Source organism: Pleurodeles waltl, chromosome 4_2, assembly GCF_031143425.1.
Source record: "Pleurodeles waltl isolate 20211129_DDA chromosome 4_2, aPleWal1.hap1.20221129, whole genome shotgun sequence".
NCBI classification, from domain to species: domain Eukaryota; kingdom Metazoa; phylum Chordata; class Amphibia; order Caudata; family Salamandridae; genus Pleurodeles; species Pleurodeles waltl.
Genome location: NC_090443.1, coordinates 541,569,216 through 541,595,433, shown reverse-complemented (window position 1 = coordinate 541,595,433; position 26,218 = coordinate 541,569,216).

Below are 26,218 nucleotides of genomic sequence, written 5' to 3'. Positions count from 1 at the left end.
CTGAAAGCCATATGTTGGAGGCCATATCATGATGGAAGCCTGTGAATGTCTCAGGCCAAAGTAAGCATGGGAGGACATTATTTGCATAGGACAGCCCCCTTCAAAATCACATCATCATGCTGCAGTTGCCATGTAGTGTTACTAGAGGGCAGCAGTATGACCATAATAGAAGAGAGAAGTGTTAAATCTGTTTGCTGACGTACCGCTTGTCTTTCTTGGTCTTTGCTGGGCCTGTGGAGCGGGGGACTACAATAAGCGAGTGAATGAGTAATGAGGAAAGATTATCCTGCATTTGTGGGGAAGGGAGAGCACTTGGAGGGAAAACGGCAAGATGACAGAGTTAAAGCATAGATGTTTGCTGAGTGATTGGGTGAGTGTGTCATCTGTCTCTTTGAAAGGACACGTGAGAGAAGAACAGGAGCCCATGGCCTTCAGATGAGAGAAGAAGCATAGAAGAGCATTTTCCACAAAATAAAAACCTTTACTTCATCTCAAAGCTTCCAACTTTGCAGGTTGTAAGATTTGCCTTGTTGCTGCATAAATAGGCAGAACTAGTGAGGCTCTTCCCAGAATATAAGTAGCATACTCTTTGGGAGTATCCTTAGGCCAGGCATGTCAGGCACATAATTGGGGATATGAGGCCAAGAAAAACGTTAGGAAGCTTGCTCTAATCATCTGCAGGATAGAAGGACAATGGAGAGAAACTAGAGAGGGAACCAGGCTGCACAAAAAAAAGGGGCAGGGTGGCACATTACACCCTAGCAGGAATATCTGATCCCCATACCTCTACCCCTGGGACACCATTTGTGACTTCTCAATACCCCCATCTCATTGCCACTCAAGTGTTCCGTCCTAGTATCTGAATGACCATAAACACCCTTCCTTTCGGCCCTCCTTTTGTAATTCTCCCAGTAACCCAGGTGCTTTGCCACTGTCCAGCCTCCAGTGACCAGTTGGATGCACATTGCTCGGCACCCTATCCACTTACCACTCCGTGCAGCCCCTCTCCGCACACTCAAACTACCCTTCTTTAAATTCGATATACACGATCTGCCTCACTATAAGATGTGACCTTCCCTCTGTGGATTATATACCCAATCCAAGGAGGACAAGTCACTTGTCGAGCACCCCAAACTCTCTGCAGACGCTGCCAATTCAGGGACTACTGCCTAGTTTGCATGCCATGATTATTCTCTATGCCACATCCAACCAATTGCCACATGCGCCGTCTCCCTGACTCATTCATCTACTTCCCCAAACCACCCGCCTTATTCACCAAATTTGAATGCTCTCAGCTGTCATAGCGGGCATCTCTGCTTCCTGTTCACCCACTTTTCCCCTTCTTTCTTAGTTGCCCACCTGTGCTCAGATGGCCATTCCTCCAAGTGCCACTTGAAGCTCGCCTTCCTTCTGGTTCTCTACCTTATAAAGCCCCTTTCAGTACTACCATCACAGCAATTGTCATTTTGTGGCTGCTCCTTTGTGGTGAGTAAATGAAGAAGAGGGTATCGCACAAGAAAGTACCCACACAATGGGGGGGACACTTGTCAACATTCCCCTTCCCTTCAGTGTCTTAAGCATCTGTTTTCAATACAACTACCCCAAGAGACCTCATAACAGATCCTGCGAGGGTGGGGGGTGGGGGTAATAAAAACTTGGGGTGCCTTGTCCCCCCTCACCGTGTCTTACCACGTGCTCCTTGCTATCACCTCTTTCAATACCATAACTACAGTATGTCTGTCTGGTGCCCCCCTTGTGGTCGGTAATAAAAAAGTGCCCTAAGGCTGTTCCCCTAAGTTCCCTCTGTTGCCCCTATACTTTTGGGGTACACCCCCTCTCCCCGGAAAAGGGGGGGCAAAAAAAAATGATGGGTAGCGCACCCAAAGCCAAACCACATCATTCTGTGCCTTCTAGCACCCTCTTTTGTAATGCACCCCAACACCCCTTTTTTACACTGCTCCCCAAAATTTGTCCCCCCCCACTCTGTATTTGGGGAGGGGGAGGGAGCGGTCATAAAATGTTGGGGGTCTACTATCGTAGTGCCCCTCCTATCAGGTCACCCCCCCCCCTCTGTTTGCTGAAGGGGGAGGGGTACTCTTTCCTTGTTGGGCTCACTCCCCTATGCTCCGCCCCCTGACCTATTGCCCCAGACTCTGCCTACTTCTCCCTTTCCTCTGTGGCCCCACCCCTCTCTACACATGCCCCGCCCCTTGGTCCCTCCTAGGCTGTATACCACCACCCTAGGCTCCTCCCCCCAACTATGCCCCCCCTTCTTTCTGCTTTCCTTTCTTACTCCACCCATTCACACTCCCCCTCTGTGGCTCCTCCCCCAGGCTGTATGCCACCACCTGTCCCTAGGCTCCTCCCCGAACTATGCCCCCCCTCTCTCTGCTTTCCTTTTTTACTCCGCCCATTCACACTCCCCCTCTGTGGCTCCTCCCCTCTACTCCCACTCGGCCTGAACCTCACTCTCTCTGCCCAGACACACCAACCACTCTGTTCTCCACCATTCAGGCTTCTCTCCTTACACACCAACCACTCTCTCCATCCACCAATCACCATCCAGGACCATCTTCATCTACACACCAACCACTCTTACATCCACCAATCACCAGCCAGGCACACCTCCACACATTTTACTTACCGACTTACCTCTGCATCACCGCCATCAGTCATCTGGTGCCGAACCCGGGATTTGAACCCTGGTCGCCTGGGTGGAAGGCAGGAACTTACCCACTGGACCACACGGGCTTCCATGTTTGTATTATTTCCAATAGTCCCTATATCATGGCTATGGTGTGTCATGTAGACTAGGAGTCCTGTATGTAGCTTATAGATGCTCCTGAATCCCTGATTACCAGCAAGGAGCAATAGCTCAGTGGTAATGTCATCTGCCTCTGATGCTGAAAGCTCCCCTGGCCGAGGGTTCAAACCCCGCCATGGGTGGAAAAATTTTTTTTTTTCTTTTTTTTTCCATTAACTAATATTTCGATTTTATAAAAACCAGGAGCAATTTCAGAAACTCTTTTTTGCACGAGTGCCTGAAAATTATAAATATTTTCTCTCCTGACTCCCATGCAGCCCCCTTTTTCATTAGTAGGTGAAATATGGGTAAAGCATTATCTTCAGTTATCAATCTATTGATTTCTTGTCTTTGAATTTGGCATTTCGTAGGGCGAATGTGGCCTAGGGGCTATAACTGAGCAGAAATAAGCCTCCCACAAATAGTAAAATAGGTTGAGTGGTGGGGATTTTTCATTTTGGTGTGAACAGAGCTGTGTAATCAGGGGGATAGTGCCTGTGCTGCTGGCTAGGCATATTGGCCTAGTGTTAGCTCTCACTCACGAAATGATGGGCAAAGTTTGGAGCTGGTCAAACTCCCTTTATTAGGTGCAATCAGAAGACAGACATGTTGAAGTTTTCAAGAGTCAGAAAAGGGTAAAGTCCGGCGTGTGCTTCATTGGGCCTGCATCATGCCTGTTGCAGCAGCTGGCCTGGCCTGGCCCTGGGTCTTTAAACAACCCAGCACTCAGTCGTTAGCTAGCAAGCAAGGCCCCCGAACGCCCACGAACGCCCATGTTCTGTTTAGAGGAAGACTGCAGACAATTTGGCACCCTGCTAAATGAGGGTGCTTTCCCATGAGCGACCTTCGAGTAGGAAAAGCTTTAGCCTAAGACAAGTTGTCAAGCTTAAAATTCTGCTGAAAGCCATATGTTGGAGGCCATATCATGATGGAAGCCTGTGAATGTCTCAGGCCAAAGTAAGCATGGGAGGACATTATTTGCATAGGACAGCCCCCTTCAAAATCACATCATCATGCTGCAGTTGCCATGTAGTGTTACTAGAGGGCAGCAGTATGACCATAATAGAAGAGAGAAGTGTTAAATCTGTTTGCTGACGTACCGCTTGTCTTTCTTGGTCTTTGCTGGGCCTGTGGAGCGGGGGACTACAATAAGCGAGTGAATGAGTAATGAGGAAAGATTATCCTGCATTTGTGGGGAAGGGAGAGCACTTGGAGGGAAAACGGCAAGATGACAGAGTTAAAGCATAGATGTTTGCTGAGTGATTGGGTGAGTGTGTCATCTGTCTCTTTGAAAGGACACGTGAGAGAAGAACAGGAGCCCATGGCCTTCAGATGAGAGAAGAAGCATAGAAGAGCATTTTCCACAAAATAAAAACCTTTACTTCATCTCAAAGCTTCCAACTTTGCAGGTTGTAAGATTTGCCTTGTTGCTGCATAAATAGGCAGAACTAGTGAGGCTCTTCCCAGAATATAAGTAGCATACTCTTTGGGAGTATCCTTAGGCCAGGCATGTCAGGCACATAATTGGGGATATGAGGCCAAGAAAAACGTTAGGAAGCTTGCTCTAATCATCTGCAGGATAGAAGGACAATGGAGAGAAACTAGAGAGGGAACCAGGCTGCACAAAAAAAAGGGGCAGGGTGGCACATTACACCCTAGCAGGAATATCTGATCCCCATACCTCTACCCCTGGGACACCATTTGTGACTTCTCAATACCCCCATCTCATTGCCACTCAAGTGTTCCGTCCTAGTATCTGAATGACCATAAACACCCTTCCTTTCGGCCCTCCTTTTGTAATTCTCCCAGTAACCCAGGTGCTTTGCCACTGTCCAGCCTCCAGTGACCAGTTGGATGCACATTGCTCGGCACCCTATCCACTTACCACTCCGTGCAGCCCCTCTCCGCACACTCAAACTACCCTTCTTTAAATTCGATATACACGATCTGCCTCACTATAAGCTGTGACCTTCCCTCTGTGGATTATATACCCAATCCAAGGAGGACAAGTCACTTGTCGAGCACCCCAAACTCTCTGCAGACGCTGCCAATTCAGGGACTACTGCCTAGTTTGCATGCCATGATTATTCTCTATGCCACATCCAACCAATTGCCACATGCGCCGTCTCCCTGACTCATTCATCTACTTCCCCAAACCACCCGCCTTATTCACCAAATTTGAATGCTCTCAGCTGTCATAGCGGGCATCTCTGCTTCCTGTTCACCCACTTTTCCCCTTCTTTCTTAGTTGCCCACCTGTGCTCAGATGGCCATTCCTCCAAGTCCCACTTGAAGCTCGCCTTCCTTCTGGTTCTCTACCTTATAAAGCCCCTTTCAGTACTACCATCACAGCAATTGTCATTTTGTGGCTGCTCCTTTGTGGTGAGTAAATGAAGAAGAGGGCATCGCACAAGAAAGTACCCACACAATGGGGGGGACACTTGTCAACATTCCCCTTCCCTTCAGTGTCTTAAGCATCTGTTTTCAATACAACTACCCCAAGAGACCTCATAACAGATCCTGCGAGGGTGGGGGGTGGGGGTAATAAAAACTTGGGGTGCCTTGTCCCCCCTCACCGTGTCTTACCACGTGCTCCTTGCTGTCACCTCTTTCAATACCATAACTACAGTATGTCTGTCTGGTGCCCCCCTTGTGGTCGGTAATAAAAAAGTGCCCTAAGGCTGTTCCCCTAAGTTCCCTCTGTTGCCCCTATACTTTTGGGGTACACCCCCTCTCCCCGGAAAGGGGGGGGGGGCAAAAAAAAATGATGGGTAGCGCACCCAAAGCCAAACCACATCATTCTGTGCCTTCTAGCACCCTCTTTTGTAATGCACCCCAACACCCCTTTTTTACTCTGCTCCCCAAAATTTGTCCCCCCCACTCTGTATTTGGGGAGGGGGAGGGAGCGGTCATAAAATGTTGGGGGTCTACTATCGTAGTGCCCCTCCTATCAGGTCACCCCCCCTCTGTTTGCTGAAGGGGGAGGGGTACTCTTTCCTTGTTGGGCTCACTCCCCTATGCTCCGCCCCCTGACCTATTGCCCCAGACTCTGCCTACTTCTCCCTTTCCTCTGTGGCCCCACCCCTCTCTACACATGCCCCTCCCCTTGGTCCCTCCTAGGCTGTATGCCACCACCCTAGGCTCCTCCCCCCAACTATGCCCCCCCTTCTTTCTGCTTTCCTTTCTTACTCCACCCATTCACACTCCCCCTCTGTGGCTCCTCCCCCAGGCTGTATGCCACCACCTGTCCCTAGGCTCCTCCCCGAACTATGCCCCCCCCCTCTCTCTGCTTTCCTTTTTTACTCCGCCCATTCACACTCCCCCTCTGTGGCTCCTCCCCTCTACTCTACTCTACTCCCACTCGGCCTGGGCCTGAACCTCACTCTCTCTGCCCAGACACTCCAACCACTCTGTTCTCCACCATTCAGGCTTCTCTCCTTACACACCAACCACTCTTACATCCACCAATCACCAGCCAGGCACACCTCCACACATTTTACTTACCGACTTACCTCTGCATCACCGCCATCAGTCATCTGGTGCCGAACCCGGGATTTGAACCCTGGTCGCCTGGGTGGAAGGCAGGAACTTACCCACTGGACCACACGGGCTTCCATGTTTGTATTATTTCCAATAGTCCCTATATCATGGCTATGGTGTGTCATGTAGACTAGGAGTCCTGTATGTAGCTTATAGATGCTCCTGAATCCCTGATTACCAGCAAGGAGCAATAGCTCAGTGGTAATGTCATCTGCCTCTGATGCTGAAAGCTCCCCTGGCCGAGGGTTCAAACCCCGCCATGGGTGGAAAAATTTTTTTTTTTCTTTTTTTTTCCATTAACTAATATTTCGATTTTATAAAAACCAGGAGCAATTTCAGAAACTCTTTTTTGCACGAGTGCCTGAAAATTATAAATATTTTCTCTCCTGACTCCCATGCAGCCCCCTTTTTCATTAGTAGGTGAAATATGGGTAAAGCATTATCTTCAGTTATCAATCTATTGATTTCTTGTCTTTGAATTTGGCATTTCGTAGGGCGAATGTGGCCTAGGGGCTATAACTGAGCAGAAATAAGCCTCCCACAAATAGTAAAATAGGTTGAGTGGTGGGGATTTTTCATTTTGGTGTGAACAGAGCTGTGTAATCAGGGGGATAGTGCCTGTGCTGCTGGCTAGGCATATTGGCCTAGTGTTAGCTCTCACTCACGAAATGATGGGCAAAGTTTGGAGCTGGTCAAACTCCCTTTATTAGGTGCAATCAGAAGACAGACATGTTGAAGTTTTCAAGAGTCAGAAAAGGGTAAAGTCCGGCGTGTGCTTCATTGGGCCTGCATCATGCCTGTTGCAGCAGCTGGCCTGGCCTGGCCCTGGGTCTTTAAACAACCCAGCACTCAGTCGTTAGCTAGCAAGCAAGGCCCCCGAACGCCCACGAACGCCCATGTTCTGTTTAGAGGAAGACTGCAGACAATTTGGCACCCTGCTAAATGAGGGTGCTTTCCCATGAGCGACCTTCGAGTAGGAAAAGCTTTAGCCTAAGACAAGTTGTCAAGCTTAAAATTCTGCTGAAAGCCATATGTTGGAGGCCATATCATGATGGAAGCCTGTGAATGTCTCAGGCCAAAGTAAGCATGGGAGGACATTATTTGCATAGGACAGCCCCCTTCAAAATCACATCATCATGCTGCAGTTGCCATGTAGTGTTACTAGAGGGCAGCAGTATGACCATAATAGAAGAGAGAAGTGTTAAATCTGTTTGCTGACGTACCGCTTGTCTTTCTTGGTCTTTGCTGGGCCTGTGGAGCGGGGGACTACAATAAGCGAGTGAATGAGTAATGAGGAAAGATTATCCTGCATTTGTGGGGAAGGGAGAGCACTTGGAGGGAAAACGGCAAGATGACAGAGTTAAAGCATAGATGTTTGCTGAGTGATTGGGTGAGTGTGTCATCTGTCTCTTTGAAAGGACACGTGAGAGAAGAACAGGAGCCCATGGCCTTCAGATGAGAGAAGAAGCATAGAAGAGCATTTTCCACAAAATAAAAACCTTTACTTCATCTCAAAGCTTCCAACTTTGCAGGTTGTAAGATTTGCCTTGTTGCTGCATAAATAGGCAGAACTAGTGAGGCTCTTCCCAGAATATAAGTAGCATACTCTTTGGGAGTATCCTTAGGCCAGGCATGTCAGGCACATAATTGGGGATATGAGGCCAAGAAAAACGTTAGGAAGCTTGCTCTAATCATCTGCAGGATAGAAGGACAATGGAGAGAAACTAGAGAGGGAACCAGGCTGCACAAAAAAAAGGGGCAGGGTGGCACATTACACCCTAGCAGGAATATCTGATCCCCATACCTCTACCCCTGGGACACCATTTGTGACTTCTCAATACCCCCATCTCATTGCCACTCAAGTGTTCCGTCCTAGTATCTGAATGACCATAAACACCCTTCCTTTCGGCCCTCCTTTTGTAATTCTCCCAGTAACCCAGGTGCTTTGCCACTGTCCAGCCTCCAGTGACCAGTTGGATGCACATTGCTCGGCACCCTATCCACTTACCACTCCGTGCAGCCCCTCTCCGCACACTCAAACTACCCTTCTTTAAATTCGATATACACGATCTGCCTCACTATAAGCTGTGACCTTCCCTCTGTGGATTATATACCCAATCCAAGGAGGACAAGTCACTTGTCGAGCACCCCAAACTCTCTGCAGACGCTGCCAATTCAGGGACTACTGCCTAGTTTGCATGCCATGATTATTCTCTATGCCACATCCAACCAATTGCCACATGCGCCGTCTCCCTGACTCATTCATCTACTTCCCCAAACCACCCGCCTTATTCACCAAATTTGAATGCTCTCAGCTGTCATAGCGGGCATCTCTGCTTCCTGTTCACCCACTTTTCCCCTTCTTTCTTAGTTGCCCACCTGTGCTCAGATGGCCATTCCTCCAAGTCCCACTTGAAGCTCGCCTTCCTTCTGGTTCTCTACCTTATAAAGCCCCTTTCAGTACTACCATCACAGCAATTGTCATTTTGTGGCTGCTCCTTTGTGGTGAGTAAATGAAGAAGAGGGCATCGCACAAGAAAGTACCCACACAATGGGGGGGACACTTGTCAACATTCCCCTTCCCTTCAGTGTCTTAAGCATCTGTTTTCAATACAACTACCCCAAGAGACCTCATAACAGATCCTGCGAGGGTGGGGGGTGGGGGTAATAAAAACTTGGGGTGCCTTGTCCCCCCTCACCGTGTCTTACCACGTGCTCCTTGCTGTCACCTCTTTCAATACCATAACTACAGTATGTCTGTCTGGTGCCCCCCTTGTGGTCGGTAATAAAAAAGTGCCCTAAGGCTGTTCCCCTAAGTTCCCTCTGTTGCCCCTATACTTTTGGGGTACACCCCCTCTCCCCGGAAAGGGGGGGGGGGCAAAAAAAAATGATGGGTAGCGCACCCAAAGCCAAACCACATCATTCTGTGCCTTCTAGCACCCTCTTTTGTAATGCACCCCAACACCCCTTTTTTACTCTGCTCCCCAAAATTTGTCCCCCCCACTCTGTATTTGGGGAGGGGGAGGGAGCGGTCATAAAATGTTGGGGGTCTACTATCGTAGTGCCCCTCCTATCAGGTCACCCCCCCTCTGTTTGCTGAAGGGGGAGGGGTACTCTTTCCTTGTTGGGCTCACTCCCCTATGCTCCGCCCCCTGACCTATTGCCCCAGACTCTGCCTACTTCTCCCTTTCCTCTGTGGCCCCACCCCTCTCTACACATGCCCCTCCCCTTGGTCCCTCCTAGGCTGTATGCCACCACCCTAGGCTCCTCCCCCCAACTATGCCCCCCCTTCTTTCTGCTTTCCTTTCTTACTCCACCCATTCACACTCCCCCTCTGTGGCTCCTCCCCCAGGCTGTATGCCACCACCTGTCCCTAGGCTCCTCCCCGAACTATGCCCCCCCCCTCTCTCTGCTTTCCTTTTTTACTCCGCCCATTCACACTCCCCCTCTGTGGCTCCTCCCCTCTACTCTACTCTACTCCCACTCGGCCTGGGCCTGAACCTCACTCTCTCTGCCCAGACACTCCAACCACTCTGTTCTCCACCATTCAGGCTTCTCTCCTTACACACCAACCACTCTTACATCCACCAATCACCAGCCAGGCACACCTCCACACATTTTACTTACCGACTTACCTCTGCATCACCGCCATCAGTCATCTGGTGCCGAACCCGGGATTTGAACCCTGGTCGCCTGGGTGGAAGGCAGGAACTTACCCACTGGACCACACGGGCTTCCATGTTTGTATTATTTCCAATAGTCCCTATATCATGGCTATGGTGTGTCATGTAGACTAGGAGTCCTGTATGTAGCTTATAGATGCTCCTGAATCCCTGATTACCAGCAAGGAGCAATAGCTCAGTGGTAATGTCATCTGCCTCTGATGCTGAAAGCTCCCCTGGCCGAGGGTTCAAACCCCGCCATGGGTGGAAAAATTTTTTTTTTTCTTTTTTTTTCCATTAACTAATATTTCGATTTTATAAAAACCAGGAGCAATTTCAGAAACTCTTTTTTGCACGAGTGCCTGAAAATTATAAATATTTTCTCTCCTGACTCCCATGCAGCCCCCTTTTTCATTAGTAGGTGAAATATGGGTAAAGCATTATCTTCAGTTATCAATCTATTGATTTCTTGTCTTTGAATTTGGCATTTCGTAGGGCGAATGTGGCCTAGGGGCTATAACTGAGCAGAAATAAGCCTCCCACAAATAGTAAAATAGGTTGAGTGGTGGGGATTTTTCATTTTGGTGTGAACAGAGCTGTGTAATCAGGGGGATAGTGCCTGTGCTGCTGGCTAGGCATATTGGCCTAGTGTTAGCTCTCACTCACGAAATGATGGGCAAAGTTTGGAGCTGGTCAAACTCCCTTTATTAGGTGCAATCAGAAGACAGACATGTTGAAGTTTTCAAGAGTCAGAAAAGGGTAAAGTCCGGCGTGTGCTTCATTGGGCCTGCATCATGCCTGTTGCAGCAGCTGGCCTGGCCTGGCCCTGGGTCTTTAAACAACCCAGCACTCAGTCGTTAGCTAGCAAGCAAGGCCCCCGAACGCCCACGAACGCCCATGTTCTGTTTAGAGGAAGACTGCAGACAATTTGGCACCCTGCTAAATGAGGGTGCTTTCCCATGAGCGACCTTCGAGTAGGAAAAGCTTTAGCCTAAGACAAGTTGTCAAGCTTAAAATTCTGCTGAAAGCCATATGTTGGAGGCCATATCATGATGGAAGCCTGTGAATGTCTCAGGCCAAAGTAAGCATGGGAGGACATTATTTGCATAGGACAGCCCCCTTCAAAATCACATCATCATGCTGCAGTTGCCATGTAGTGTTACTAGAGGGCAGCAGTATGACCATAATAGAAGAGAGAAGTGTTAAATCTGTTTGCTGACGTACCGCTTGTCTTTCTTGGTCTTTGCTGGGCCTGTGGAGCGGGGGACTACAATAAGCGAGTGAATGAGTAATGAGGAAAGATTATCCTGCATTTGTGGGGAAGGGAGAGCACTTGGAGGGAAAACGGCAAGATGACAGAGTTAAAGCATAGATGTTTGCTGAGTGATTGGGTGAGTGTGTCATCTGTCTCTTTGAAAGGACACGTGAGAGAAGAACAGGAGCCCATGGCCTTCAGATGAGAGAAGAAGCATAGAAGAGCATTTTCCACAAAATAAAAACCTTTACTTCATCTCAAAGCTTCCAACTTTGCAGGTTGTAAGATTTGCCTTGTTGCTGCATAAATAGGCAGAACTAGTGAGGCTCTTCCCAGAATATAAGTAGCATACTCTTTGGGAGTATCCTTAGGCCAGGCATGTCAGGCACATAATTGGGGATATGAGGCCAAGAAAAACGTTAGGAAGCTTGCTCTAATCATCTGCAGGATAGAAGGACAATGGAGAGAAACTAGAGAGGGAACCAGGCTGCACAAAAAAAAGGGGCAGGGTGGCACATTACACCCTAGCAGGAATATCTGATCCCCATACCTCTACCCCTGGGACACCATTTGTGACTTCTCAATACCCCCATCTCATTGCCACTCAAGTGTTCCGTCCTAGTATCTGAATGACCATAAACACCCTTCCTTTCGGCCCTCCTTTTGTAATTCTCCCAGTAACCCAGGTGCTTTGCCACTGTCCAGCCTCCAGTGACCAGTTGGATGCACATTGCTCGGCACCCTATCCACTTACCACTCCGTGCAGCCCCTCTCCGCACACTCAAACTACCCTTCTTTAAATTCGATATACACGATCTGCCTCACTATAAGCTGTGACCTTCCCTCTGTGGATTATATACCCAATCCAAGGAGGACAAGTCACTTGTCGAGCACCCCAAACTCTCTGCAGACGCTGCCAATTCAGGGACTACTGCCTAGTTTGCATGCCATGATTATTCTCTATGCCACATCCAACCAATTGCCACATGCGCCGTCTCCCTGACTCATTCATCTACTTCCCCAAACCACCCGCCTTATTCACCAAATTTGAATGCTCTCAGCTGTCATAGCGGGCATCTCTGCTTCCTGTTCACCCACTTTTCCCCTTCTTTCTTAGTTGCCCACCTGTGCTCAGATGGCCATTCCTCCAAGTCCCACTTGAAGCTCGCCTTCCTTCTGGTTCTCTACCTTATAAAGCCCCTTTCAGTACTACCATCACAGCAATTGTCATTTTGTGGCTGCTCCTTTGTGGTGAGTAAATGAAGAAGAGGGCATCGCACAAGAAAGTACCCACACAATGGGGGGGACACTTGTCAACATTCCCCTTCCCTTCAGTGTCTTAAGCATCTGTTTTCAATACAACTACCCCAAGAGACCTCATAACAGATCCTGCGAGGGTGGGGGGTGGGGGTAATAAAAACTTGGGGTGCCTTGTCCCCCCTCACCGTGTCTTACCACGTGCTCCTTGCTGTCACCTCTTTCAATACCATAACTACAGTATGTCTGTCTGGTGCCCCCCTTGTGGTCGGTAATAAAAAAGTGCCCTAAGGCTGTTCCCCTAAGTTCCCTCTGTTGCCCCTATACTTTTGGGGTACACCCCCTCTCCCCGGAAAGGGGGGGGGGGCAAAAAAAAATGATGGGTAGCGCACCCAAAGCCAAACCACATCATTCTGTGCCTTCTAGCACCCTCTTTTGTAATGCACCCTAACACCCCTTTTTTACTCTGCTCCCCAAAATTTGTCCCCCCCACTCTGTATTTGGGGAGGGGGAGGGAGCGGTCATAAAATGTTGGGGGTCTACTATCGTAGTGCCCCTCCTATCAGGTCACCCCCCCTCTGTTTGCTGAAGGGGGAGGGGTACTCTTTCCTTGTTGGGCTCACTCCCCTATGCTCCGCCCCCTGACCTATTGCCCCAGACTCTGCCTACTTCTCCCTTTCCTCTGTGGCCCCACCCCTCTCTACACATGCCCCTCCCCTTGGTCCCTCCTAGGCTGTATGCCACCACCCTAGGCTCCTCCCCCCAACTATGCCCCCCCTTCTTTCTGCTTTCCTTTCTTACTCCACCCATTCACACTCCCCCTCTGTGGCTCCTCCCCCAGGCTGTATGCCACCACCTGTCCCTAGGCTCCTCCCCGAACTATGCCCCCCCCCTCTCTCTGCTTTCCTTTTTTACTCCGCCCATTCACACTCCCCCTCTGTGGCTCCTCCCCTCTACTCTACTCTACTCCCACTCGGCCTGGGCCTGAACCTCACTCTCTCTGCCCAGACACTCCAACCACTCTGTTCTCCACCATTCAGGCTTCTCTCCTTACACACCAACCACTCTTACATCCACCAATCACCAGACAGGCACACCTCCACACATTTTACTTACCGACTTACCTCTGCATCACCGCCATCAGTCATCTGGTGCCGAACCCGGGATTTGAACCCTGGTCGCCTGGGTGGAAGGCAGGAACTTACCCACTGGACCACACGGGCTTCCATGTTTGTGTTATTTCCAATAGTCCCTATATCATGGCTATGGTGTGTCATGTAGACTAGGGGGCCTGTATGTAGCTTATAGATGCTCCTGAATCCCTGATTACCAGCAAGGAGCAATAGCTCAGTGGTAATGTCATCTGCCTCTGATGCTGAAAGCTCCCCTGGCCGAGGGTTCAAATCCCGCCATGGGTGGAAAAAAAAATGTTTTTCTTTTTTTTTCCATTAACTAATATTTCGATTTTATAAAAACCAGGAGCAATTTCAGACACTCTTTTTTGCACCAGTGCCTGAAAATTATAAATATTTTCTCTCCTGACTCCCATGCAGCCCCCTTTTTCATTAGTAGGTGAAATATGGGTAAAGCATTATCTTCAGTTATCAATCTATTGATTTCTTGTCTTTGAATTTGGCATTTCGTAGGGCGAATGTGGCCTAGGGGCTATAACTGAGCAGAAATAAGCCTCCCACAAATAGTAAAATAGGTTGAGTGGTGGGGATTTTTCATTTTGGTGTGAACAGAGCTGTGTAATCAGGGGGATAGTGCCTGTGCTGCTGGCTAGGCATATTGGCCTAGTGTTAGCTCTCACTCACGAAATGATGGGCAAAGTTTGGAGCTGGTCAAACTCCCTTTATTAGGTGCAATCAGAAGACAGACATGTTGAAGTTTTCAAGAGTCAGAAAAGGGTAAAGTCCGGCGTGTGCTTCATTGGGCCTGCATCATGCCTGTTGCAGCAGCTGGCCTGGCCTGGCCCTGGGTCTTTAAACAACCCAGCACTCAGTCGTTAGCTAGCAAGCAAGGCCCCCGAACGCCCACGAACGCCCATGTTCTGTTTAGAGGAAGACTGCAGACAATTTGGCACCCTGCTAAATGAGGGTGCTTTCCCATGAGCGACCTTCGAGTAGGAAAAGCTTTAGCCTAAGACAAGTTGTCAAGCTTAAAATTCTGCTGAAAGCCATATGTTGGAGGCCATATCATGATGGAAGCCTGTGAATGTCTCAGGCCAAAGTAAGCATGGGAGGACATTATTTGCATAGGACAGCCCCCTTCAAAATCACATCATCATGCTGCAGTTGCCATGTAGTGTTACTAGAGGGCAGCAGTATGACCATAATAGAAGAGAGAAGTGTTAAATCTGTTTGCTGACGTACCGCTTGTCTTTCTTGGTCTTTGCTGGGCCTGTGGAGCGGGGGACTACAATAAGCGAGTGAATGAGTAATGAGGAAAGATTATCCTGCATTTGTGGGGAAGGGAGAGCACTTGGAGGGAAAACGGCAAGATGACAGAGTTAAAGCATAGATGTTTGCTGAGTGATTGGGTGAGTGTGTCATCTGTCTCTTTGAAAGGACACGTGAGAGAAGAACAGGAGCCCATGGCCTTCAGATGAGAGAAGAAGCATAGAAGAGCATTTTCCACAAAATAAAAACCTTTACTTCATCTCAAAGCTTCCAACTTTGCAGGTTGTAAGATTTGCCTTGTTGCTGCATAAATAGGCAGAACTAGTGAGGCTCTTCCCAGAATATAAGTAGCATACTCTTTGGGAGTATCCTTAGGCCAGGCATGTCAGGCACATAATTGGGGATATGAGGCCAAGAAAAACGTTAGGAAGCTTGCTCTAATCATCTGCAGGATAGAAGGACAATGGAGAGAAACTAGAGAGGGAACCAGGCTGCACAAAAAAAAGGGGCAGGGTGGCACATTACACCCTAGCAGGAATATCTGATCCCCATACCTCTACCCCTGGGACACCATTTGTGACTTCTCAATACCCCCATCTCATTGCCACTCAAGTGTTCCGTCCTAGTATCTGAATGACCATAAACACCCTTCCTTTCGGCCCTCCTTTTGTAATTCTCCCAGTAACCCAGGTGCTTTGCCACTGTCCAGCCTCCAGTGACCAGTTGGATGCACATTGCTCGGCACCCTATCCACTTACCACTCCGTGCAGCCCCTCTCCGCACACTCAAACTACCCTTCTTTAAATTCGATATACACGATCTGCCTCACTATAAGCTGTGACCTTCCCTCTGTGGATTATATACCCAATCCAAGGAGGACAAGTCACTTGTCGAGCACCCCAAACTCTCTGCAGACGCTGCCAATTCAGGGACTACTGCCTAGTTTGCATGCCATGATTATTCTCTATGCCACATCCAACCAATTGCCACATGCGCCGTCTCCCTGACTCATTCATCTACTTCCCCAAACCACCCGCCTTATTCACCAAATTTGAATGCTCTCAGCTGTCATAGCGGGCATCTCTGCTTCCTGTTCACCCACTTTTCCCCTTCTTTCTTAGTTGCCCACCTGTGCTCAGATGGCCATTCCTCCAAGTGCCACTTGAAGCTCGCCTTCCTTCTGGTTCTCTACCTTATAAAGCCCCTTTCAGTACTACCATCACAGCAATTGTCATTTTGTGGCTGCTCCTTTGTGGTGAGTAAATGAAGAAGAGGGTATCGCACAAGAAAGTACCCACACAATGGGGGGGACACTTGTCAACATTCCCCTTCCCTTCAGTGTCTTAAGCATCTGTTTTCAATACAACTACCCCAAGAGACCTCATAACAGATCCTGCGAGGGTGGGGGGTGGGGGTAATAAAAACTTGGGGTGCCTTGTCCCCCCTCACCGTGTCTTACCACGTGCTCCTTGCTATCACCTCTTTCAATACCATAACTACAGTATGTCTGTCTGGTGCCCCCCTTGTGGTCGGTAATAAAAAAGTGCCCTAAGGCTGTTCCCCTAAGTTCCCTCTGTTGCCCCTATACTTTTGGGGTACACCCCCTCTCCCCGGAAAAGGGGGGGCAAAAAAAAATGATGGGTAGCGCACCCAAAGCCAAACCACATCATTCTGTGCCTTCTAGCACCCTCTTTTGTAATGCACCCCAACACCCCTTTTTTACACTGCTCCCCAAAATTTGTCCCCCCCCACTCTGTATTTGGGGAGGGGGAGGGAGCGGTCATAAAATGTTGGGGGTCTACTATCGTAGTGCCCCTCCTATCAGGTCACCCCCCCCCCTCTGTTTGCTGAAGGGGGAGGGGTACTCTTTCCTTGTTGGGCTCACTCCCCTATGCTCCGCCCCCTGACCTATTGCCCCAGACTCTGCCTACTTCTCCCTTTCCTCTGTGGCCCCACCCCTCTCTACACATGCCCCGCCCCTTGGTCCCTCCTAGGCTGTATACCACCACCCTAGGCTCCTCCCCCCAACTATGCCCCCCCTTCTTTCTGCTTTCCTTTCTTACTCCACCCATTCACACTCCCCCTCTGTGGCTCCTCCCCCAGGCTGTATGCCACCACCTGTCCCTAGGCTCCTCCCCGAACTATGCCCCCCCTCTCTCTGCTTTCCTTTTTTACTCCGCCCATTCACACTCCCCCTCTGTGGCTCCTCCCCTCTACTCCCACTCGGCCTGAACCTCACTCTCTCTGCCCAGACACACCAACCACTCTGTTCTCCACCATTCAGGCTTCTCTCCTTACACACCAACCACTCTCTCCATCCACCAATCACCATCCAGGACCATCTTCATCTACACACCAACCACTCTTACATCCACCAATCACCAGCCAGGCACACCTCCACACATTTTACTTACCGACTTACCTCTGCATCACCGCCATCAGTCATCTGGTGCCGAACCCGGGATTTGAACCCTGGTCGCCTGGGTGGAAGGCAGGAACTTACCCACTGGACCACACGGGCTTCCATGTTTGTATTATTTCCAATAGTCCCTATATCATGGCTATGGTGTGTCATGTAGACTAGGAGTCCTGTATGTAGCTTATAGATGCTCCTGAATCCCTGATTACCAGCAAGGAGCAATAGCTCAGTGGTAATGTCATCTGCCTCTGATGCTGAAAGCTCCCCTGGCCGAGGGTTCAAACCCCGCCATGGGTGGAAAAATTTTTTTTTTTCTTTTTTTTTCCATTAACTAATATTTCGATTTTATAAAAACCAGGAGCAATTTCAGAAACTCTTTTTTGCACGAGTGCCTGAAAATTATAAATATTTTCTCTCCTGACTCCCATGCAGCCCCCTTTTTCATTAGTAGGTGAAATATGGGTAAAGCATTATCTTCAGTTATCAATCTATTGATTTCTTGTCTTTGAATTTGGCATTTCGTAGGGCGAATGTGGCCTAGGGGCTATAACTGAGCAGAAATAAGCCTCCCACAAATAGTAAAATAGGTTGAGTGGTGGGGATTTTTCATTTTGGTGTGAACAGAGCTGTGTAATCAGGGGGATAGTGCCTGTGCTGCTGGCTAGGCATATTGGCCTAGTGTTAGCTCTCACTCACGAAATGATGGGCAAAGTTTGGAGCTGGTCAAACTCCCTTTATTAGGTGCAATCAGAAGACAGACATGTTGAAGTTTTCAAGAGTCAGAAAAGGGTAAAGTCCGGCGTGTGCTTCATTGGGCCTGCATCATGCCTGTTGCAGCAGCTGGCCTGGCCTGGCCCTGGGTCTTTAAACAACCCAGCACTCAGTCGTTAGCTAGCAAGCAAGGCCCCCGAACGCCCACGAACGCCCATGTTCTGTTTAGAGGAAGACTGCAGACAATTTGGCACCCTGCTAAATGAGGGTGCTTTCCCATGAGCGACCTTCGAGTAGGAAAAGCTTTAGCCTAAGACAAGTTGTCAAGCTTAAAATTCTGCTGAAAGCCATATGTTGGAGGCCATATCATGATGGAAGCCTGTGAATGTCTCAGGCCAAAGTAAGCATGGGAGGACATTATTTGCATAGGACAGCCCCCTTCAAAATCACATCATCATGCTGCAGTTGCCATGTAGTGTTACTAGAGGGCAGCAGTATGACCATAATAGAAGAGAGAAGTGTTAAATCTGTTTGCTGACGTACCGCTTGTCTTTCTTGGTCTTTGCTGGGCCTGTGGAGCGGGGGACTACAATAAGCGAGTGAATGAGTAATGAGGAAAGATTATCCTGCATTTGTGGGGAAGGGAGAGCACTTGGAGGGAAAACGGCAAGATGACAGAGTTAAAGCATAGATGTTTGCTGAGTGATTGGGTGAGTGTGTCATCTGTCTCTTTGAAAGGACACGTGAGAGAAGAACAGGAGCCCATGGCCTTCAGATGAGAGAAGAAGCATAGAAGAGCATTTTCCACAAAATAAAAACCTTTACTTCATCTCAAAGCTTCCAACTTTGCAGGTTGTAAGATTTGCCTTGTTGCTGCATAAATAGGCAGAACTAGTGAGGCTCTTCCCAGAATATAAGTAGCATACTCTTTGGGAGTATCCTTAGGCCAGGCATGTCAGGCACATAATTGGGGATATGAGGCCAAGAAAAACGTTAGGAAGCTTGCTCTAATCATCTGCAGGATAGAAGGACAATGGAGAGAAACTAGAGAGGGAACCAGGCTGCACAAAAAAAAGGGGCAGGGTGGCACATTACACCCTAGCAGGAATATCTGATCCCCATACCTCTACCCCTGGGACACCATTTGTGACTTCTCAATACCCCCATCTCATTGCCACTCAAGTGTTCCGTCCTAGTATCTGAATGACCATAAACACCCTTCCTTTCGGCCCTCCTTTTGTAATTCTCCCAGTAACCCAGGTGCTTTGCCACTGTCCAGCCTCCAGTGACCAGTTGGATGCACATTGCTCGGCACCCTATCCACTTACCACTCCGTGCAGCCCCTCTCCGCACACTCAAACTACCCTTCTTTAAATTCGATATACACGATCTGCCTCACTATAAGCTGTGACCTTCCCTCTGTGGATTATATACCCAATCCAAGGAGGACAAGTCACTTGTCGAGCACCCCAAACTCTCTGCAGACGCTGCCAATTCAGGGACTACTGCCTAGTTTGCATGCCATGATTATTCTCTATGCCACATCCAACCAATTGCCACATGCGCCGTCTCCCTGACTCATTCATCTACTTCCCCAAACCACCCGCCTTATTCACCAAATTTGAATGCTCTCAGCTGTCATAGCGGGCATCTCTGCTTCCTGTTCACCCACTTTTCCCCTTCTTTCTTAGTTGCCCACCTGTGCTCAGATGGCCATTCCTCCAAGTCCCACTTGAAGCTCGCCTTCCTTCTGGTTCTCTACCTTATAAAGCCCCTTTCAGTACTACCATCACAGCAATTGTCATTTTGTGGCTGCTCCTTTGTGGTGAGTAAATGAAGAAGAGGGCATCGCACAAGAAAGTACCCACACAATGGGGGGGACACTTGTCAACATTCCCCTTCCCTTCAGTGTCTTAAGCATCTGTTTTCAATACAACTACCCCAAGAGACCTCATAACAGATCCTGCGAGGGTGGGGGGTGGGGGTAATAAAAACTTGGGGTGCCTTGTCCCCCCTCACCGTGTCTTACCACGTGCTCCTTGCTGTCACCTCTTTCAATACCATAACTACAGTATGTCTGTCTGGTGCCCCCCTTGTGGTCGGTAATAAAAAAGTGCCCTAAGGCTGTTCCCCTAAGTTCCCTCTGTTGCCCCTATACTTTTGGGGTACACCCCCTCTCCCCGGAAAGGGGGGGGGGGCAAAAAAAAATGATGGGTAGCGCACCCAAAGCCAAACCACATCATTCTGTGCCTTCTAGCACCCTCTTTTGTAATGCACCCCCAACACCCCTTTTTTACTCTGCTCCCCAAAATTTGTCCCCCCCACTCTGTATTTGGGGAGGGGGAGGGAGCGGTCATAAAATGTTGGGGGTCTACTATCGTAGTGCCCCTCCTATCAGGTCACCCCCCCTCTGTTTGCTGAAGGGGGAGGGGTACTCTTTCCTTGTTGGGCTCACTCCCCTATGCTCCGCCCCCTGACCTATTGCCCCAGACTCTGCCTACTTCTCCCTTTCCTCTGTGGCCCCACCCCTCTCTACACATGCCCCTCCCCTTGGTCCCTCCTAGGCTGTATGCCACCACCCTAGGCTCCTCCCCCCAACTATGCCCCCCCTTCTTTCTGCTTTCCTTTCTTACTCCACCCATTCACACTCCCCCTCTGTGGCTCCTCCCCCAGGCTGTATGCCACCACCTGTCCCTAGGCTCCTCCCCGAACTATGCCCCCCCCCTCTCTCTGCTTTCCTTTTTTACTCCGCCCATTCACACTCCCCCTCTGTGGCTCCTCCCCTCTACTCTACTCTACTCCCACTCGGCCTGGGCCTGAACCTCACTCTCTCTGCCCAGACACTCCAACCACTCTGTTCTCCACCATTCAGGCTTCTCTCCTTACACACCAACCACTCTTACATCCACCAATCACCAGACAGGCACACCTCCACACATTTTACTTACCGACTTACCTCTGCATCACCGCCATCAGTCATCTGGTGCCGAACCCGGGATTTGAACCCTGGTCGCCTGGGTGGAAGGCAGGAACTTACCCACTGGACCACACGGGCTTCCATGTTTGTGTTATTTCCAATAGTCCCTATATCATGGCTATGGTGTGTCATGTAGACTAGGGGGCCTGTATGTAGCTTATAGATGCTCCTGAATCCCTGATTACCAGCAAGGAGCAATAGCTCAGTGGTAATGTCATCTGCCTCTGATGCTGAAAGCTCCCCTGGCCGAGGGTTCAAATCCCGCCATGGGTGGAAAAAAAAATGTTTTTCTTTTTTTTTCCATTAACTAATATTTCGATTTTATAAAAACCAGGAGCAATTTCAGACACTCTTTTTTGCACCAGTGCCTGAAAATTATAAATATTTTCTCTCCTGACTCCCATGCAGCCCCCTTTTTCATTAGTAGGTGAAATATGGGTAAAGCATTATCTTCAGTTATCAATCTATTGATTTCTTGTCTTTGAATTTGGCATTTCGTAGGGCGAATGTGGCCTAGGGGCTATAACTGAGCAGAAATAAGCCTCCCACAAATAGTAAAATAGGTTGAGTGGTGGGGATTTTTCATTTTGGTGTGAACAGAGCTGTGTAATCAGGGGGATAGTGCCTGTGCTGCTGGCTAGGCATATTGGCCTAGTGTTAGCTCTCACTCACGAAATGATGGGCAAAGTTTGGAGCTGGTCAAACTCCCTTTATTAGGTGCAATCAGAAGACAGACATGTTGAAGTTTTCAAGAGTCAGAAAAGGGTAAAGTCCGGCGTGTGCTTCATTGGGCCTGCATCATGCCTGTTGCAGCAGCTGGCCTGGCCTGGCCCTGGGTCTTTAAACAACCCAGCACTCAGTCGTTAGCTAGCAAGCAAGGCCCCCGAACGCCCACGAACGCCCATGTTCTGTTTAGAGGAAGACTGCAGACAATTTGGCACCCTGCTAAATGAGGGTGCTTTCCCATGAGCGACCTTCGAGTAGGAAAAGCTTTAGCCTAAGACAAGTTGTCAAGCTTAAAATTCTGCTGAAAGCCATATGTTGGAGGCCATATCATGATGGAAGCCTGTGAATGTCTCAGGCCAAAGTAAGCATGGGAGGACATTATTTGCATAGGACAGCCCCCTTCAAAATCACATCATCATGCTGCAGTTGCCATGTAGTGTTACTAGAGGGCAGCAGTATGACCATAATAGAAGAGAGAAGTGTTAAATCTGTTTGCTGACGTACCGCTTGTCTTTCTTGGTCTTTGCTGGGCCTGTGGAGCGGGGGACTACAATAAGCGAGTGAATGAGTAATGAGGAAAGATTATCCTGCATTTGTGGGGAAGGGAGAGCACTTGGAGGGAAAACGGCAAGATGACAGAGTTAAAGCATAGATGTTTGCTGAGTGATTGGGTGAGTGTGTCATCTGTCTCTTTGAAAGGACACGTGAGAGAAGAACAGGAGCCCATGGCCTTCAGATGAGAGAAGAAGCATAGAAGAGCATTTTCCACAAAATAAAAACCTTTACTTCATCTCAAAGCTTCCAACTTTGCAGGTTGTAAGATTTGCCTTTTTGCTGCATAAATAGGCAGAACTAGTGAGGCTCTTCCCAGAATATAAGTAGCATACTCTTTGGGAGTATCCTTAGGCCAGGCATGTCAGGCACATAATTGGGGATATGAGGCCAAGAAAAACGTTAGGAAGCTTGCTCTAATCATCTGCAGGATAGAAGGACAATGGAGAGAAACTAGAGAGGGAACCAGGCTGCACAAAAAAAAGGGGCAGGGTGGCACATTACACCCTAGCAGGAATATCTGATCCCCATACCTCTACCCCTGGGACACCATTTGTGACTTCTCAATACCCCCATCTCATTGCCACTCAAGTGTTCCGTCCTAGTATCTGAATGACCATAAACACCCTTCCTTTCGGCCCTCCTTTTGTAATTCTCCCAGTAACCCAGGTGCTTTGCCACTGTCCAGCCTCCAGTGACCAGTTGGATGCACATTGCTCGGCACCCTATCCACTTACCACTCCGTGCAGCCCCTCTCCGCACACTCAAACTACCCTTCTTTAAATTCGATATACACGATCTGCCTCACTATAAGATGTGACCTTCCCTCTGTGGATTATATACCCAATCCAAGGAGGACAAGTCACTTGTCGAGCACCCCAAACTCTCTGCAGACGCTGCCAATTCAGGGACTACTGCCTAGTTTGCATGCCATGATTATTCTCTATGCCACATCCAACCAATTGCCACATGCGCCGTCTCCCTGACTCATTCATCTACTTCCCCAAACCACCCGCCTTATTCACCAAATTTGAATGCTCTCAGCTGTCATAGCGGGCATCTCTGCTTCCTGTTCACCCACTTTTCCCCTTCTTTCTTAGTTGCCCACCTGTGCTCAGATGGCCATTCCTCCAAGTGCCACTTGAAGCTCGCCTTCCTTCTGGTTCTCTACCTTATAAAGCCCCTTTCAGTACTACCATCACAGCAATTGTCATTTTGTGGCTGCTCCTTTGTGGTGAGTAAATGAAGAAGAGGGTATCGCACAAGAAAGTACCCACACAATGGGGGGGACACTTGTCAACATTCCCCTTCCCTTCAGTGTCTTAAGCATCTGTTTTCAATACAACTACCCCAAGAGACCTCATAACAGATCCTGCGAGGGTGGGGGGTGGGGGTAATAAAAACTTGGGGTGCCTTGTCCCCCCTCACCGTGTCTTACCACGTGCTCCTTGCTATCACCTCTTTCAATACCATAACTACAGTATGTCTGTCTGGTGCCCCCCTTGTGGTCGGTAATAAAAAAGTGCCCTAAGGCTGTTCCCCTAAGTTCCCTCTGTTGCCCCTATACTTTTGGGGTACACCCCCTCTCCCCGGAAAAGGGGGGGCAAAAAAAAATGATGGGTAGCGCACCCAAAGCCAAACCACATCATTCTGTGCCTTCTAGCACCCTCTTTTGTAATGCACCCCAACACCCCTTTTTTACACTGCTCCCCAAAATTTGTCCCCCCCCACTCTGTATTTGGGGAGGGGGAGGGAGCGGTCATAAAATGTTGGGGGTCTACTATCGTAGTGCCCCTCCTATCAGGTCACCCCCCCCCCTCTGTTTGCTGAAGGGGGAGGGGTACTCTTTCCTTGTTGGGCTCACTCCCCTATGCTCCGCCCCCTGACCTATTGCCCCAGACTCTGCCTACTTCTCCCTTTCCTCTGTGGCCCCACCCCTCTCTACACATGCCCCGCCCCTTGGTCCCTCCTAGGCTGTATACCACCACCCTAGGCTCCTCCCCCCAACTATGCCCCCCCTTCTTTCTGCTTTCCTTTCTTACTCCACCCATTCACACTCCCCCTCTGTGGCTCCTCCCCCAGGCTGTATGCCACCACCTGTCCCTAGGCTCCTCCCCGAACTATGCCCCCCCTCTCTCTGCTTTCCTTTTTTACTCCGCCCATTCACACTCCCCCTCTGTGGCTCCTCCCCTCTACTCCCACTCGGCCTGAACCTCACTCTCTCTGCCCAGACACACCAACCACTCTGTTCTCCACCATTCAGGCTTCTCTCCTTACACACCAACCACTCTCTCCATCCACCAATCACCATCCAGGACCATCTTCATCTACACACCAACCACTCTTACATCCACCAATCACCAGCCAGGCACACCTCCACACATTTTACTTACCGACTTACCTCTGCATCACCGCCATCAGTCATCTGGTGCCGAACCCGGGATTTGAACCCTGGTCGCCTGGGTGGAAGGCAGGAACTTACCCACTGGACCACACGGGCTTCCATGTTTGTATTATTTCCAATAGTCCCTATATCATGGCTATGGTGTGTCATGTAGACTAGGAGTCCTGTATGTAGCTTATAGATGCTCCTGAATCCCTGATTACCAGCAAGGAGCAATAGCTCAGTGGTAATGTCATCTGCCTCTGATGCTGAAAGCTCCCCTGGCCGAGGGTTCAAACCCCGCCATGGGTGGAAAAAATTTTTTTTTTCTTTTTTTTTCCATTAACTAATATTTCGATTTTATAAAAACCAGGAGCAATTTCAGAAACTCTTTTTTGCACGAGTGCCTGAAAATTATAAATATTTTCTCTCCTGACTCCCATGCAGCCCCCTTTTTCATTAGTAGGTGAAATATGGGTAAAGCATTATCTTCAGTTATCAATCTATTGATTTCTTGTCTTTGAATTTGGCATTTCGTAGGGCGAATGTGGCCTAGGGGCTATAACTGAGCAGAAATAAGCCTCCCACAAATAGTAAAATAGGTTGAGTGGTGGGGATTTTTCATTTTGGTGTGAACAGAGCTGTGTAATCAGGGGGATAGTGCCTGTGCTGCTGGCTAGGCATATTGGCCTAGTGTTAGCTCTCACTCACGAAATGATGGGCAAAGTTTGGAGCTGGTCAAACTCCCTTTATTAGGTGCAATCAGAAGACAGACATGTTGAAGTTTTCAAGAGTCAGAAAAGGGTAAAGTCCGGCGTGTGCTTCATTGGGCCTGCATCATGCCTGTTGCAGCAGCTGGCCTGGCCTGGCCCTGGGTCTTTAAACAACCCAGCACTCAGTCGTTAGCTAGCAAGCAAGGCCCCCGAACGCCCACGAACGCCCATGTTCTGTTTAGAGGAAGACTGCAGACAATTTGGCACCCTGCTAAATGAGGGTGCTTTCCCATGAGCGACCTTCGAGTAGGAAAAGCTTTAGCCTAAGACAAGTTGTCAAGCTTAAAATTCTGCTGAAAGCCATATGTTGGAGGCCATATCATGATGGAAGCCTGTGAATGTCTCAGGCCAAAGTAAGCATGGGAGGACATTATTTGCATAGGACAGCCCCCTTCAAAATCACATCATCATGCTGCAGTTGCCATGTAGTGTTACTAGAGGGCAGCAGTATGACCATAATAGAAGAGAGAAGTGTTAAATCTGTTTGCTGACGTACCGCTTGTCTTTCTTGGTCTTTGCTGGGCCTGTGGAGCGGGGGACTACAATAAGCGAGTGAATGAGTAATGAGGAAAGATTATCCTGCATTTGTGGGGAAGGGAGAGCACTTGGAGGGAAAACGGCAAGATGACAGAGTTAAAGCATAGATGTTTGCTGAGTGATTGGGTGAGTGTGTCATCTGTCTCTTTGAAAGGACACGTGAGAGAAGAACAGGAGCCCATGGCCTTCAGATGAGAGAAGAAGCATAGAAGAGCATTTTC